We start from the raw sequence: 11,466 nt of genomic DNA on the forward strand, positions 1-11,466 counted from the left end.
TGCATAGGTATGGCGGCATTGCCATGGAGCCAGTGGGAATGAATTAAAACGGCTTCCATTTGCGTCAACGTATGCAAGAGGACATCTTTTTTTTGGTCTCTTAGAAAGGCTGTCAAACATATTCTTTTAATACTCAACACTGTTGATTACGCCAGCTAATATCTGCAACATTGGCTACTACTTGGGGAGTAAAGACCGAGTGGTTAAAGCAGTGAGAATCCACATCCTCCACTCACGGTTCATGGGCAAGATCCTTAACCCCATACTGCTCCCCAGGCGCCGCACAGTGGCAGCTCATAGCTCCCCAAAGGGATGGGTTAAATGCAGAGGGGAATTTCTCCAGTTTGAGACTCTACTTTCTGCAGTGGTTTAGTTAATTTATGCAAGTGTTATTTGGGATGTGCAACAGGCCAGATCGAGGCCTATTAGTTAATGAAACACAACCTGTTAAAAACCAGAAAGTTCATATCCTGGATTCATTTAGTTATAAAAATCTAGTAAAATTATTTCTTCCATGATCAATTCTGCCCAAACAAACAGCTAAAAATCTACAAACAGCATAATTTAAAGACGTATAAATTTGGAAAACAAAAAAAACAACTACAAACCAACATGACACAATCATGATCAAGGAATTATTAAACTAAGAACAGATTTTATAATTTAAGGATAGTTCTTAGAACAGATTTCTCTTTTGTCCTCAACATCTGGTTTTTGCTGGGCTTGGTATAAAAGTAACTTAAAAAGATCCAACTTTTTTGAGTGTTTAAGTCTAAAGTGTTTAAGGATTTGTATTTTTCTCTTCTTATAATTTAAAGTCTCTTTTAAGCTCAAATTTATTTTGGGTTTTATGTTTTAAAAAAGGCTTTTAAATCTATATTTTATGTACAGATCTCATATCAAGCATCCACATTCTTATTGTAAAGATACAGAAGAAAAGAACATGTTTCTAGCAGGGACACTGATCAACATCTGACTGTTTAAATGCAGCATAGCAGGATGATTTAAACATCAGAATAAAGATGAGAAAAGAAAAACTAATTAACTTACTAAAGCAAAACAACAAAAAGAGAAACTAAATGTCAACAATTTCCCCTGTCACTTTTCAAGATGGCAGGAAGAAAACAGTTCTTCAGTCCGTTTTCTTGCTGATGGGGACTTTTGGTCATTTCTACCTGCACTGCTGGTGAGCGTGACAAAGTATTCCCTATAATAGTTTGCATAAAGGATGTTGTGTGTCCTAGAATCTATATTTTGGGAAATGTCGGTTTACCAAAATTCTTCTACAGTATAATTGGGTCTATCCAGAGGAAGAGATGACATCAGTCGCCTTACATCTCTGGGATCTGGGATTTTACTGTCTACTTTATGTAATATATTATGTAATATATCCTATGGAATATATTAACCTGAATTTTTCTGTGATTTGTGGAGATCAACACATTATTTGCCTTCCTCAGTTAATGATTCAGTCACTCTCCTTGTAAACACAACCAAAGTCTATGCCCTACTTTTGCTGTGCAGCTGTTTTATATATGGGTAACTCTCCATATTTGTAATCTTATTCCTTTTGTTGTTCTGGTGTTGTTAAAAATACAGTGTTTGTTTTCAAATATTCTTCAAACACAGATGTCATTGCTAAATAAAGCAACAACTGTAAAGCATGCATGCATGTTTAAATCATCAATTGTCTTATGTTTTACAATTTTCTAATCCACTTGTTTTTGCCTCTAATCTCACTCTGATATTCTATCTAATTTTGGTGTTTGTAGCAAAATGCAACATGTCTACTATCAGTGTGTTGTCAAGCAACACCACTGTCGCCCCTGTGGTAAATGAGATGATGCAATTAGCTGGTTTTCTTTAGATAGAAAACTTGATGATCTGGTTGAAATGTCTCTGTAAAGTGCCTTAAGATGACATGTGTTGTGAAGTGGCACTATAGGGACTTCAGGAAGAACCGGCCTAACCACGCTCCACAGGTCATCAACAGCTCAGCTGTAGAGGTGGTCAACATCACGAAATTCCTGGGGGTGCATATCACAGACATCCTCACTCAGGCTGTAAACACCATCTCACTGGTAAAAAGGGCACGAAAGCGCTTGTACTTCCTGGGGAGGGATGAAGAGAGCCCACCTGCCCCCACCTATCCTCACTACGTTCTACAGAAGCACCATGGAGAGCGTTCTGACCAGCTGTCTCACTGTGTGATGTGGAGGCTGCAGCGTCTCAGACTGGAAGAAAGTGAGAAGAGTAGTGAGAACTGCAGAGAAGATCATGGGGGCTCCTCTTCCTTCCATAAAAGAAATTTAATCCCAGCGCTGCATATCCCATAATATCATCAGTGACCCCTCACACCCCCACCATGGACTGTTCTCTCTGCTCCTCCCTGAAAAGAGGCTTCGCAGCATTTGATCCTTCCCCAGCGCCATCAGACAGCTGAACTGTTAAAAAAAAAGTCTCTGAATCATGTCACAGAGTCTGCATCTCACTGATAACAGCAAACCAAAAGTACTACATATTTGCACCATACATATTAATGCTCTGAACTTCCATATCAATGCATCTTTTTGTATCATATTTTTTCTCCCGTCTTGTTTACATTTGATCACTGCTGAAATTTCTGGAATGGAAATGTTCATTTACTGTCTGAAAAGCTGTACTAAACAAAATTAGATTTTGTATACACTCTCTGTATTCAAAATTACAATAAAAGATTCTCACCATACCACTTAACTCTAATTGCCAAGTTTGCGCCGTTCGAATTGTTGGAAACGTATCCTTCACATCACCAACCGCAAAATCCCTCCTGAACAAACCTTTAAATATGGATGACATATTAACCAAATAATTTCACTCACCGCAACTAAGTCAGTGTGAATGCAGCTTTATGCATCTGTCCTTTGGAAAATAAATCTAAAACTACCTTTGTAAAGACTAAATATCCATTTGTCCCACGAATTTAATGCTGTTCTGCTTATGGTGAATAAATCTTCCTGCCTCAGCTCTCCATGAAAGTACCGAGCCAACCTTCTTCTTCTTGAAGGCTCTTTTCAACAAGGTGCTGTTTTTGCCTCAGGCATGTTTTGAAATTTGTTTATATATGATATAAATCATTTTTTAATGAAAAAGAAATAAAAAATAAAATATAATGACACCAGAGCTGAAAGCTGTCAGCTATTTGCACATCATCTGTACCAAGCCACTACCTACACACAGCTCACCTCGTTGAAAATGCATTAGTTATCCTTAAATTTCCATTTCAGGGCTCAGGTCTCAGCTATAATTCAGCTGAGTTTTGATCACATGAATAAAGAGTGTTCAACAAGCAATTTGATTTGCATACACACTTGTCTAAAGTTTGCATTTATGGCATACCTGTGTGCCACAAACTAATGAGGCAATTATTTAGACAGCAGGGCTGCGGATCTACCAGGGAGGGGAGGGGGATGCCACAGAGTCTGCACTTGTGGGATTAATATGGTTAGCTGGACTTCAGAGGAGCAGAAGCAGGAAGGGGGGGGATTTCACACTATGTAATGAAGAAGACTTTTCACATTTCATGGCAAATAATGAATTCTAAACGGGAAAAAAAAGGCATTGAAAATAGAATGAGTTTTTTAAAAGTCATGGGATGCATTTTAAATACAGACTTGACATTTTTGGAGAGAATGCTTCTCATTTCTGATGCACTTCATGGGAATTTTAAAATTAAATTCAAAACTTGAACGTGCCTTAATTAAGTTAATTGGTCAAATTATTTAAAACCATTATGGTAAACCTCTTTTGCTTTAAAAAGATAATTATCCCTGATATTTGAAAAATTACGGAGCAGACTCTAACTAATTCTAAAGGGGAAATCCACTAAGAGTTTACAGATTTATTCACAGTAATGTATTTTCTAGTCACAGCTCACAACTGCTAACCTGACTCCACCAGATGGATTTGCTCTGTATATCCATCTGGAAACCTTCGGTTTAAGTAATTTTGGGAAGGGGCGAAAATACTGGTTAGCTGATTGGCCTATGTTGGTGATAGACTTAATGATATAAAAATCAGGAATAGAACAATTTAATTGGTTGAAGTATGGACCAAATATTTTTGCATTATTGTTAATTAAAAAAATGCAATCCAGAGATGAAACTTTATCAAACTTTACAATGAAAATAAAAAGCCTTTCAGAAAAACTAAGCTGTTTTCTCTGATAAATGCATTTTTCCAATAATTTCTTTTCTATTTTTTTCACATTTATTTTCTTCAAACATTATTCTTCCAAATATTTTTACAGATTTTATTATTTTTACTATCATCAAATTTCTATATTGCTGATTTTTCAAATTGCAATTGTATTTTATGGATTACATTCTCTTCTCAAGCCAAATACAAATGCTCTATCCTAACACATTAATTGACCAATAAAACGTCACCACTAACATCCATGTAGACCAGTAGATGGGTTTCAGAAGTGTAATGTCACAAAGCATTCTACCTCATGAACGCCATATTAAGTACAGAGAACTTAGCTTAGTTCTAAGGTGCTTCTAACCTGACTCCACCAGATGGATTTGCTCTGTATATCCATCTGGAAACCTTCGGTTTAAGTAATTTTGGGAAGGGGCGAAAATACTGGTTAGCTGATTGGCCTATGTTGGTGATAGACGGGCCAAATAAACCAATCAGATCAACGAAGCATATGACGTACTAACAGAGCGACGACGAAGAGGAGCCAATTGATAGATCAAACTCTTGCTGAAACCAGTCGTGAGAAGAGCAAAAACATCTTTTCCTCTGAGAAAAGCCTCCAGAGCAGTGTTTTGCTCTTCTTTCAGTGAAGAAATACTCTGTAATTCCAATAAAACTTGCTCGATAGCCACGCTAACGCTAGTTTCATCGGCTGAAGCCGCCATGTTCTTTAGACTGAACTGTTGCGCTTCTCGTTGCGTCACACCTCAACCCGCCTCAAAGCCAACGCTGATTGGATGTTCGTTTGGTGAACGGCTCCAAATTTTCTTCAACAGAGAGTCTCCAGACTGATTAGCGAGTGAAATCTTGAAAGTTCGCGAGATCAGGATGGTCTCACGAGGCTACACAACTGCAGCTTCTAAATTCATAGATTAAATAAATTCTAAATAAATATACGTAATAGAAACCAGCTACTTTAATGAAGGTTTTGATGAAATAATTTCAAATCAACATAAAGGGCCTGATCTTCAGGTGGTTTTTCTTAAAACAGGTGCAAACATGTATGTACCCGCAAAGCAGATCGTCAAAGAGTGCATATAAATTATTTTGCTTTCACAGTTCAGGAAGAGCTTTTTAAGATCAAGATATGCCTCCATTTTCCAAGAAAAAGATCGACTTACAAGTGAAGCTAGACGAATTGACCATAACAAAAATGTCAGTTGAATTTATTTTTTGTCATCCAGCTAGGGCAATTATATTCTTGACATCTTGTTTCACTGTTTTCAACAGGTTTTAATCAATTCATGGAGCTTTAGCTGGAGTTATTGTCAGGCAGTGGTTTGCAGCCTGCAAGCTGGTGAATAATGAGCAACAGCAAAACATTTGGCTGGATCAATCAGCCAAAACAGATTTTTTCCCCACAAGCCTGACTAATTATACTCAGACGTTCGATTACAGTCTGGAGCTACAAAACTACAACAGAAATATCAATGAGTTGCTTTTGCTGATCTTTTTCTCATGTAGTTGTAGTTAGCACAAAGTGTCCCACACAGATTGTTAAACAGCAGCCGGTAAAAAATGCTTAACTGTTTGCAGGAAACTGGTCCGCATGCAAACAGAAGCAGGCGGCTGGACCCTTATGCAGGTTCAGATAAAGTTCGACATTAATATCCTCAGATCACCTTTAGGATGAGCAGCAGCATTAATCTTGTGTGTTCTAACCTGTCCTGCTTGGACATAGAGTAATGTGTAGGTTGACCGCTCAGCTTGACCCCTCCAGGCATTAGAATGTAGACCACATGTTTTAACTTTGTGTACGTCTTCAGAAACATGAGATAAAGTCTGCAACAAACAGAGATTATATGAAGCCTTATCTGTTGAGTGCATACTGTTCTGAAGGAACAGGCTGGCTCTATTTAGTTCTCTTCTGCTTAACGTACAAGGAAACAAACAAGCAAAGAATGAAAAACTGCTGCCGGCAAAAATCCCTTCACTCACATTAAAATGTCAAAGATCATCAAACTGATTAAAAAAATCAGACATTTTTTATAGTGGAAAGCAATTTTAAAATCAAGATCATTTTTTATTTGGTTGTAAAGTTATCCAAACAATCATAAGTATGTAAAATTTAAGATTATTTCTAAAACCCTAAAAAACAGTCACTTTTAAAGGTATTATGTAGGGTTTTTTAAAAGACCCACCCTCTCCACCTGCATGCGTGTGCAAGAGCGTGCACAAGCCCATTTCTCCTCGTGCACGCCCTGTTTAAAAGTTGTTGTTCTCATTGTTCATGCAAGCTTACTGTGTCCAGAGACAGTGGGGACCCAAATAGGGGACTTCATAGCGAACTCGGTTAACTGACCGTTCAAACAAATGATCACAGCTTTTTGCTCCATTGGTCACATAACTCCTACTCCACTGCGCCGTGCCTGCGTCATGTTTGTTATTAGTCACCGCTGTCGGGTAGCGGCAGCCTATTGGCTGCGGGTCATTGTGACAGAAATCCCATAATGCTTTGCGAGAAAAGCCCTCCACGCAAAGCATCCTGGGATATATCTGCTTCTATCTGCCTTTCTTTTCTTCTCAATAGTCTTACTAGACACTTTTTTTCTCTTACGACCCTCTGCCATGAAAAAGGTGATTTTCAATGACTGTCTGAGACCGTAGGTCACCACACTTATGCAGCTGAAAGTGTGCATGCGCAGAAAAAGATAGCTAACAGGACGAGAACGTAAGACGGGCCTACGTATCACCAGAATGATTGACAATTAGGAGGACCTGTTGTTTAGATCAGGCATCCCCAAACTCGGTCCTCAAGGCCCCCTGTCCTGCAGGTTTTAGAGGCTTCTCTGCTTCAGCACAGCTGGTTATAATGATTGCAGTAGACCAAAAGCCTGTAAATCAGCTTTTAATTAAAGCTGTGCTGGAGCAAGGAAACCTCTAAAACCTGCAGGACAGCGGGCCTCGAGGACCGAGTTTGGGGATGCCTGGTTTAGATGTTCCACCCGGAAATAAAAGATCATCCTATATACCTTTAACATTCTGCCCCACTTTTTACAGAATAATTTTAATTCAGTAACATGTAGGACAACCTGTTTCAGGTCCTGCCATTGCATCAGGACTTTGATTAGGCCACTTGAAAGCCTTAGTTCTGGCTTTTGAACCATCAAAAATGTTCAATGAAGTCAATAAAGACAGAACAGATTTTCATGAATCCCTCGCTAATAAATCTACACATATTTACACATGTGTTTTGTCAACACTGTTTATTGTTCTTCACAATATACACATTGAATGGGTTGAGCAGTGGTTCATTGTCACGTATTGTATAGAACACTACTTGATGAGACTCAAACTACTGTTCTTTGCTATAAAGCACAGAACCAAGTTCTTTAAAAAAATACAAATTTGGTTTATTTCCTATCTGAATTGACAATTTTTATGTGAAAATGTAAATTATCACAGTTTTTGGGTTTCAGTATTCATAATATACTTATGCTACATTCAGACCGCAAGTACTGGAAGCAGCAAACTTCCACATAAAGGTCAGACATCCAGTAAAGTGTGTCCAGATGCTTCTGATGCTTCTGCTGTTCAATGACAGAGAGTGGCTTTGATATTTTTAATGTAATAAGCAGGTAAAAGACGTTTTAATGTGTTTTAATTGAGAAAGTCCACCTGAAAATTTAATCTCTGCAGTCAGTTCTTCCAGGATACGATCCTGCCTTCAAATTTTATTTCTGTCAGAACCCCATACACCGGCGGTCTGAGCGGTTGTACAGCGGGGCTCTGTCCCTGGAAATCCTGAAAGTTTTATAACAGCTCAAAATTTAAGTTAGCTCACATTCCACCATGGTTTCTCTGCTGCATCGCTCTGTTTTAGAGGTGAATCGCTTGTTCTGGAGGTTTTACAGTTTATTCCAAAGGGAAAAACAAATCATCTGGCTGAGGTCAACACTTATTGGCCAGGGGAGGCCATTGTCCTACTTCTACCTTTGCCCATGAATTAGTCTGGTCTTAGGCTACGTTCACACTGCAGGCCTTGATGCTCAATTGAGATATTTTTTGTGAAATCCGATTTTTTTTGCGTTGCCGTTCACATTTCCAAATATGTGCAACTTGTATGTGATCTCCTGTGTGAACTGCAGTCATACAACGCAAGCGTCCCGCATGGGCAGTAGAGGACGCAATGACATCACGGGCCAGCGTGCTCTGTGTTTATGGAAGTAAACATGGATGGTGGTGCTGGAGCGCATCTATCGATCTTTCCCAACCATAAAAACACAATCTTTTCAAAATGGTTAAACATAAATACTGCTCATCATCGTCTGCCATGGTGTTTTTTTTTTTCTTGCCGCTTCTTCATAGAAAGACCAAGAATAGTGACCACTGTCAGGTATTAAAGGTACACAAGTACCCCGTTTACACTACCTTTAAAAAACTGAGCCGAGACCGGTCCGAGCTCAGTAACTGAGATAACTTGTCGTGTGTGAACGGAAACAACCTGAACTGAACCGAGATAGACATAACCGGACCGCGCTAACTGCAGACCAGTTCCCGAGGTGGGTTCGGCTCGGTTTTATCCTGGCTCGGTTCTCTGATAACAAGAGCGCATGAGCAGAACGCGTCATCGCCGACTGGCTGAACATGCCGATTCACACTCCATTCCAGAAAGTCGGCTTCCCAAAAGCCGACTTTCTCAAGTACATCCGCGCAAGGTTGCCGTCTTCGCCTGACCCACCGCAAACACGGAAGTACAGCAATAATAATCAAGCATAACTTTCTGAATGTGACGGGCGCCGCCATTTTGATTTGCTTGATTCCCTCCTCCTTCGTCTTCTTCTTCTTGGGTTTTACGGCGGTTGACAAACAGCGTTTGGTGCATTACCGCCACCAGCTGCTTGAGTCCCTCCTTCAATCCTAGCAGTAATACCTCACATCGTCACTAGGAGGCGAGGAGTCAAGGAGTCGAGATAACCGAGATAAGTGTGACGTGTGAACGGTCGTCAAAACTGAGCTTGGCCTGGTTACCGATCCAAGCTCGGACCGGTCTCGGCCTGGATCGGTTTTTCAAGGGTAGTGTAAATGGGGCTTATGCAACCGGTGTTGATTTTCCAGCGAGGCTCCCCCCAGAGGGCGAAAGTAAAAGTGCACTGTTGTAAATATGCACAGCTGTTCTCCTGGTTTCTCTGTCAAGCCAGGCGCGGTTGTTTTGAGCAGGCGAACGCAACGAATGACTAACACAGTGAAAGTATGAACATGCACACAGAGAGAGAGAAACCATTCCAATGTTACTTACAATCGCATCAGCAGAAACGCGAGGTCCGCGTCAGCCTTACACCCTTCTTTTTATTTTAGCTCTCGCCATTCGGAAAAAGCTTGCCCGATGTTCACCCGTGTACGACTCCTCTCTCTGTCCGGAGCCCTTTTCCTCTTTCTTGCCTGCTCCGACATGGGCTTTCGCTGTTTTCACGCTGGTTCCGCCATTATAACTGCACAAAGATCGCCACTGTGCTAGCAACGAGCATGCTTTTAACTGGGGGGTGTAGCAGTTCTCGCCGTAAAGCAAGACCGACTCTCGCGAGACTTCTGAGCCTGTGGGTGCGGGCCAAGGGCTCCTGCAATTGCAAGTGCGGTATTTCCCCTACAGACCACCAGGGCGGCCAAGAATACCTTTGTTCAACCTGAAATGACTCATTTAATCATCCAAAACGTTATGGAACACATTAATTAACTGAAAAATGCATAGTGTGCCTTTAATGGCTTTCAGTTCGGATGAATGCTAGCTGGTCGTTCAGACGCAGGTCGCATTTGTAAAGATCGTTGTCGTATCGGATTCAGGACCACATAGCCAAGTGGCCTGGGTGACATCGGAAAAAATCGGGTCTGTGTTGTTCAGACAGCCATGAAAAGATCAGATAAAGGTCACATTTGGGCCAAAAAAATCGGATTTGGGTCACTTGAACATAGCCTTAGACTGCATGCTGAAATCTGATTTTCTGACCCACCGTGCAGCCTGGACTGATTCTGTCCCCTGCTAATAAGACCAGCTTCACCATTCTTTATAATGTTCGCCATTGTTGTATGTTTCCTCTATAGTTGTCCTCCAAACATATGCCAGTGTGGTTCACTGGAGCCTCAGATCCACAGAAATGGCCCGCCAACCTTTTCCACACAGATCGGTTTAAAAAGCTGTGTACTTGGGATCATGTGTTTATTTTGAGAGGTTTAAGCCTATTTAATGGTGTCAGACATGTTTAGTCTGAGAGGAATTGAGGACTTCAGGCAGTTCTAAGGTCTGATTGTAGATTGTGAAATTAAACTCATCATACAAACATAGTTGGTTTGACTCATCATTTTTTTTTAAATGAATTGGTGTGGCTTGCTTAGTGGTTTGCAAAGTTGGGGCTGGGGCCCACTAAGGGCCCGCCAGTAAGGACTGGGGTGGTCTTAGAAAATTGGAGGAAACAACTTTTTTATAAAAATAAAAAAAAAGCCTGAGATAATGTTGGTGTTTTTAGGAATTATCATTATAAATATATATTTAACATCAACAAATATTTTTTATAGAATACTGTAGATGTTAAACTGAACTGTCTAACTTAATAAAAAAGGACAATCTCACCATGGATGACACGTAGCTGAAGTGTCTTTTCCCTTTTTCCTCCACGTTCTTGTGCGAGTCTGGCTCAAAACTAAAAAGGTAGTCAGATTGTAAAGCTCATCTAAAGTTTCAATGACAGAAACAGACATTAAGTCCAGCCCTGTAACTAAGTACATACTCCTGTTGTTCCTTATGTTGTACAACTATAATTATAATGGAAAAGGTATAAACACTGCTGAACTGATCTAAAAATAACTAAAATTGTCCTGAAAATGTGCTAATAAGAATATAGATAAGAAATTTTCAATGGATGGAGAAATTTGCGGTTTAAGTAAAATAACCAGAGACTATTTTGTTGAATTAAGATAATCAGGTTGTAAGTTATCTTATTACATAGAACATTTTATTACTCATCTGTGCAAATAAAGGGAAAATACACTCATTTCAAGGAGAAAAAACCTAACTATACTTACGTTTTTGTAGAACTCCAATGTGCTGTTTGGACAGTTCTATCGCTGCAAGTTGCTTTAAACCAGAGAAAATATATATGTTTGGTTCCTTTGTCAATGTAGGAGCAGCATGAATGTAATGTACAGGACGATGCAGAAATATTCATGTTTGTGTAAATTAGTTATGGGGGGGTGGGGGGGTTTGTTCCATTAGCAAGCAAACGGAGATGT

At 39.8% G+C, this 11,466-nt stretch overlaps 1 long non-coding RNA gene across 1 annotated transcript; it reads left to right on the forward strand.

The window, feature by feature from the left end:
• Positions 1-2,435: 2,435 nt before the first annotated feature.
• On the forward strand, positions 2,436-9,273 carry LOC107092348. The gene is made up of 3 exons (XR_001481574.1): positions 2,436-2,446; positions 7,179-7,180; positions 8,597-9,273. It is a non-coding gene; the product is annotated as an uncharacterized LOC107092348 (long non-coding RNA).
• The last annotated feature ends 2,193 nt before the right edge of the window (positions 9,274-11,466 follow it).

This window comes from Cyprinodon variegatus, unplaced genomic scaffold (genome assembly GCF_000732505.1).
Source record: "Cyprinodon variegatus isolate N-32 unplaced genomic scaffold, C_variegatus-1.0 Scaffold377, whole genome shotgun sequence".
Classification (NCBI taxonomy): Eukaryota; Metazoa; Chordata; class Actinopteri; order Cyprinodontiformes; family Cyprinodontidae; genus Cyprinodon; species Cyprinodon variegatus.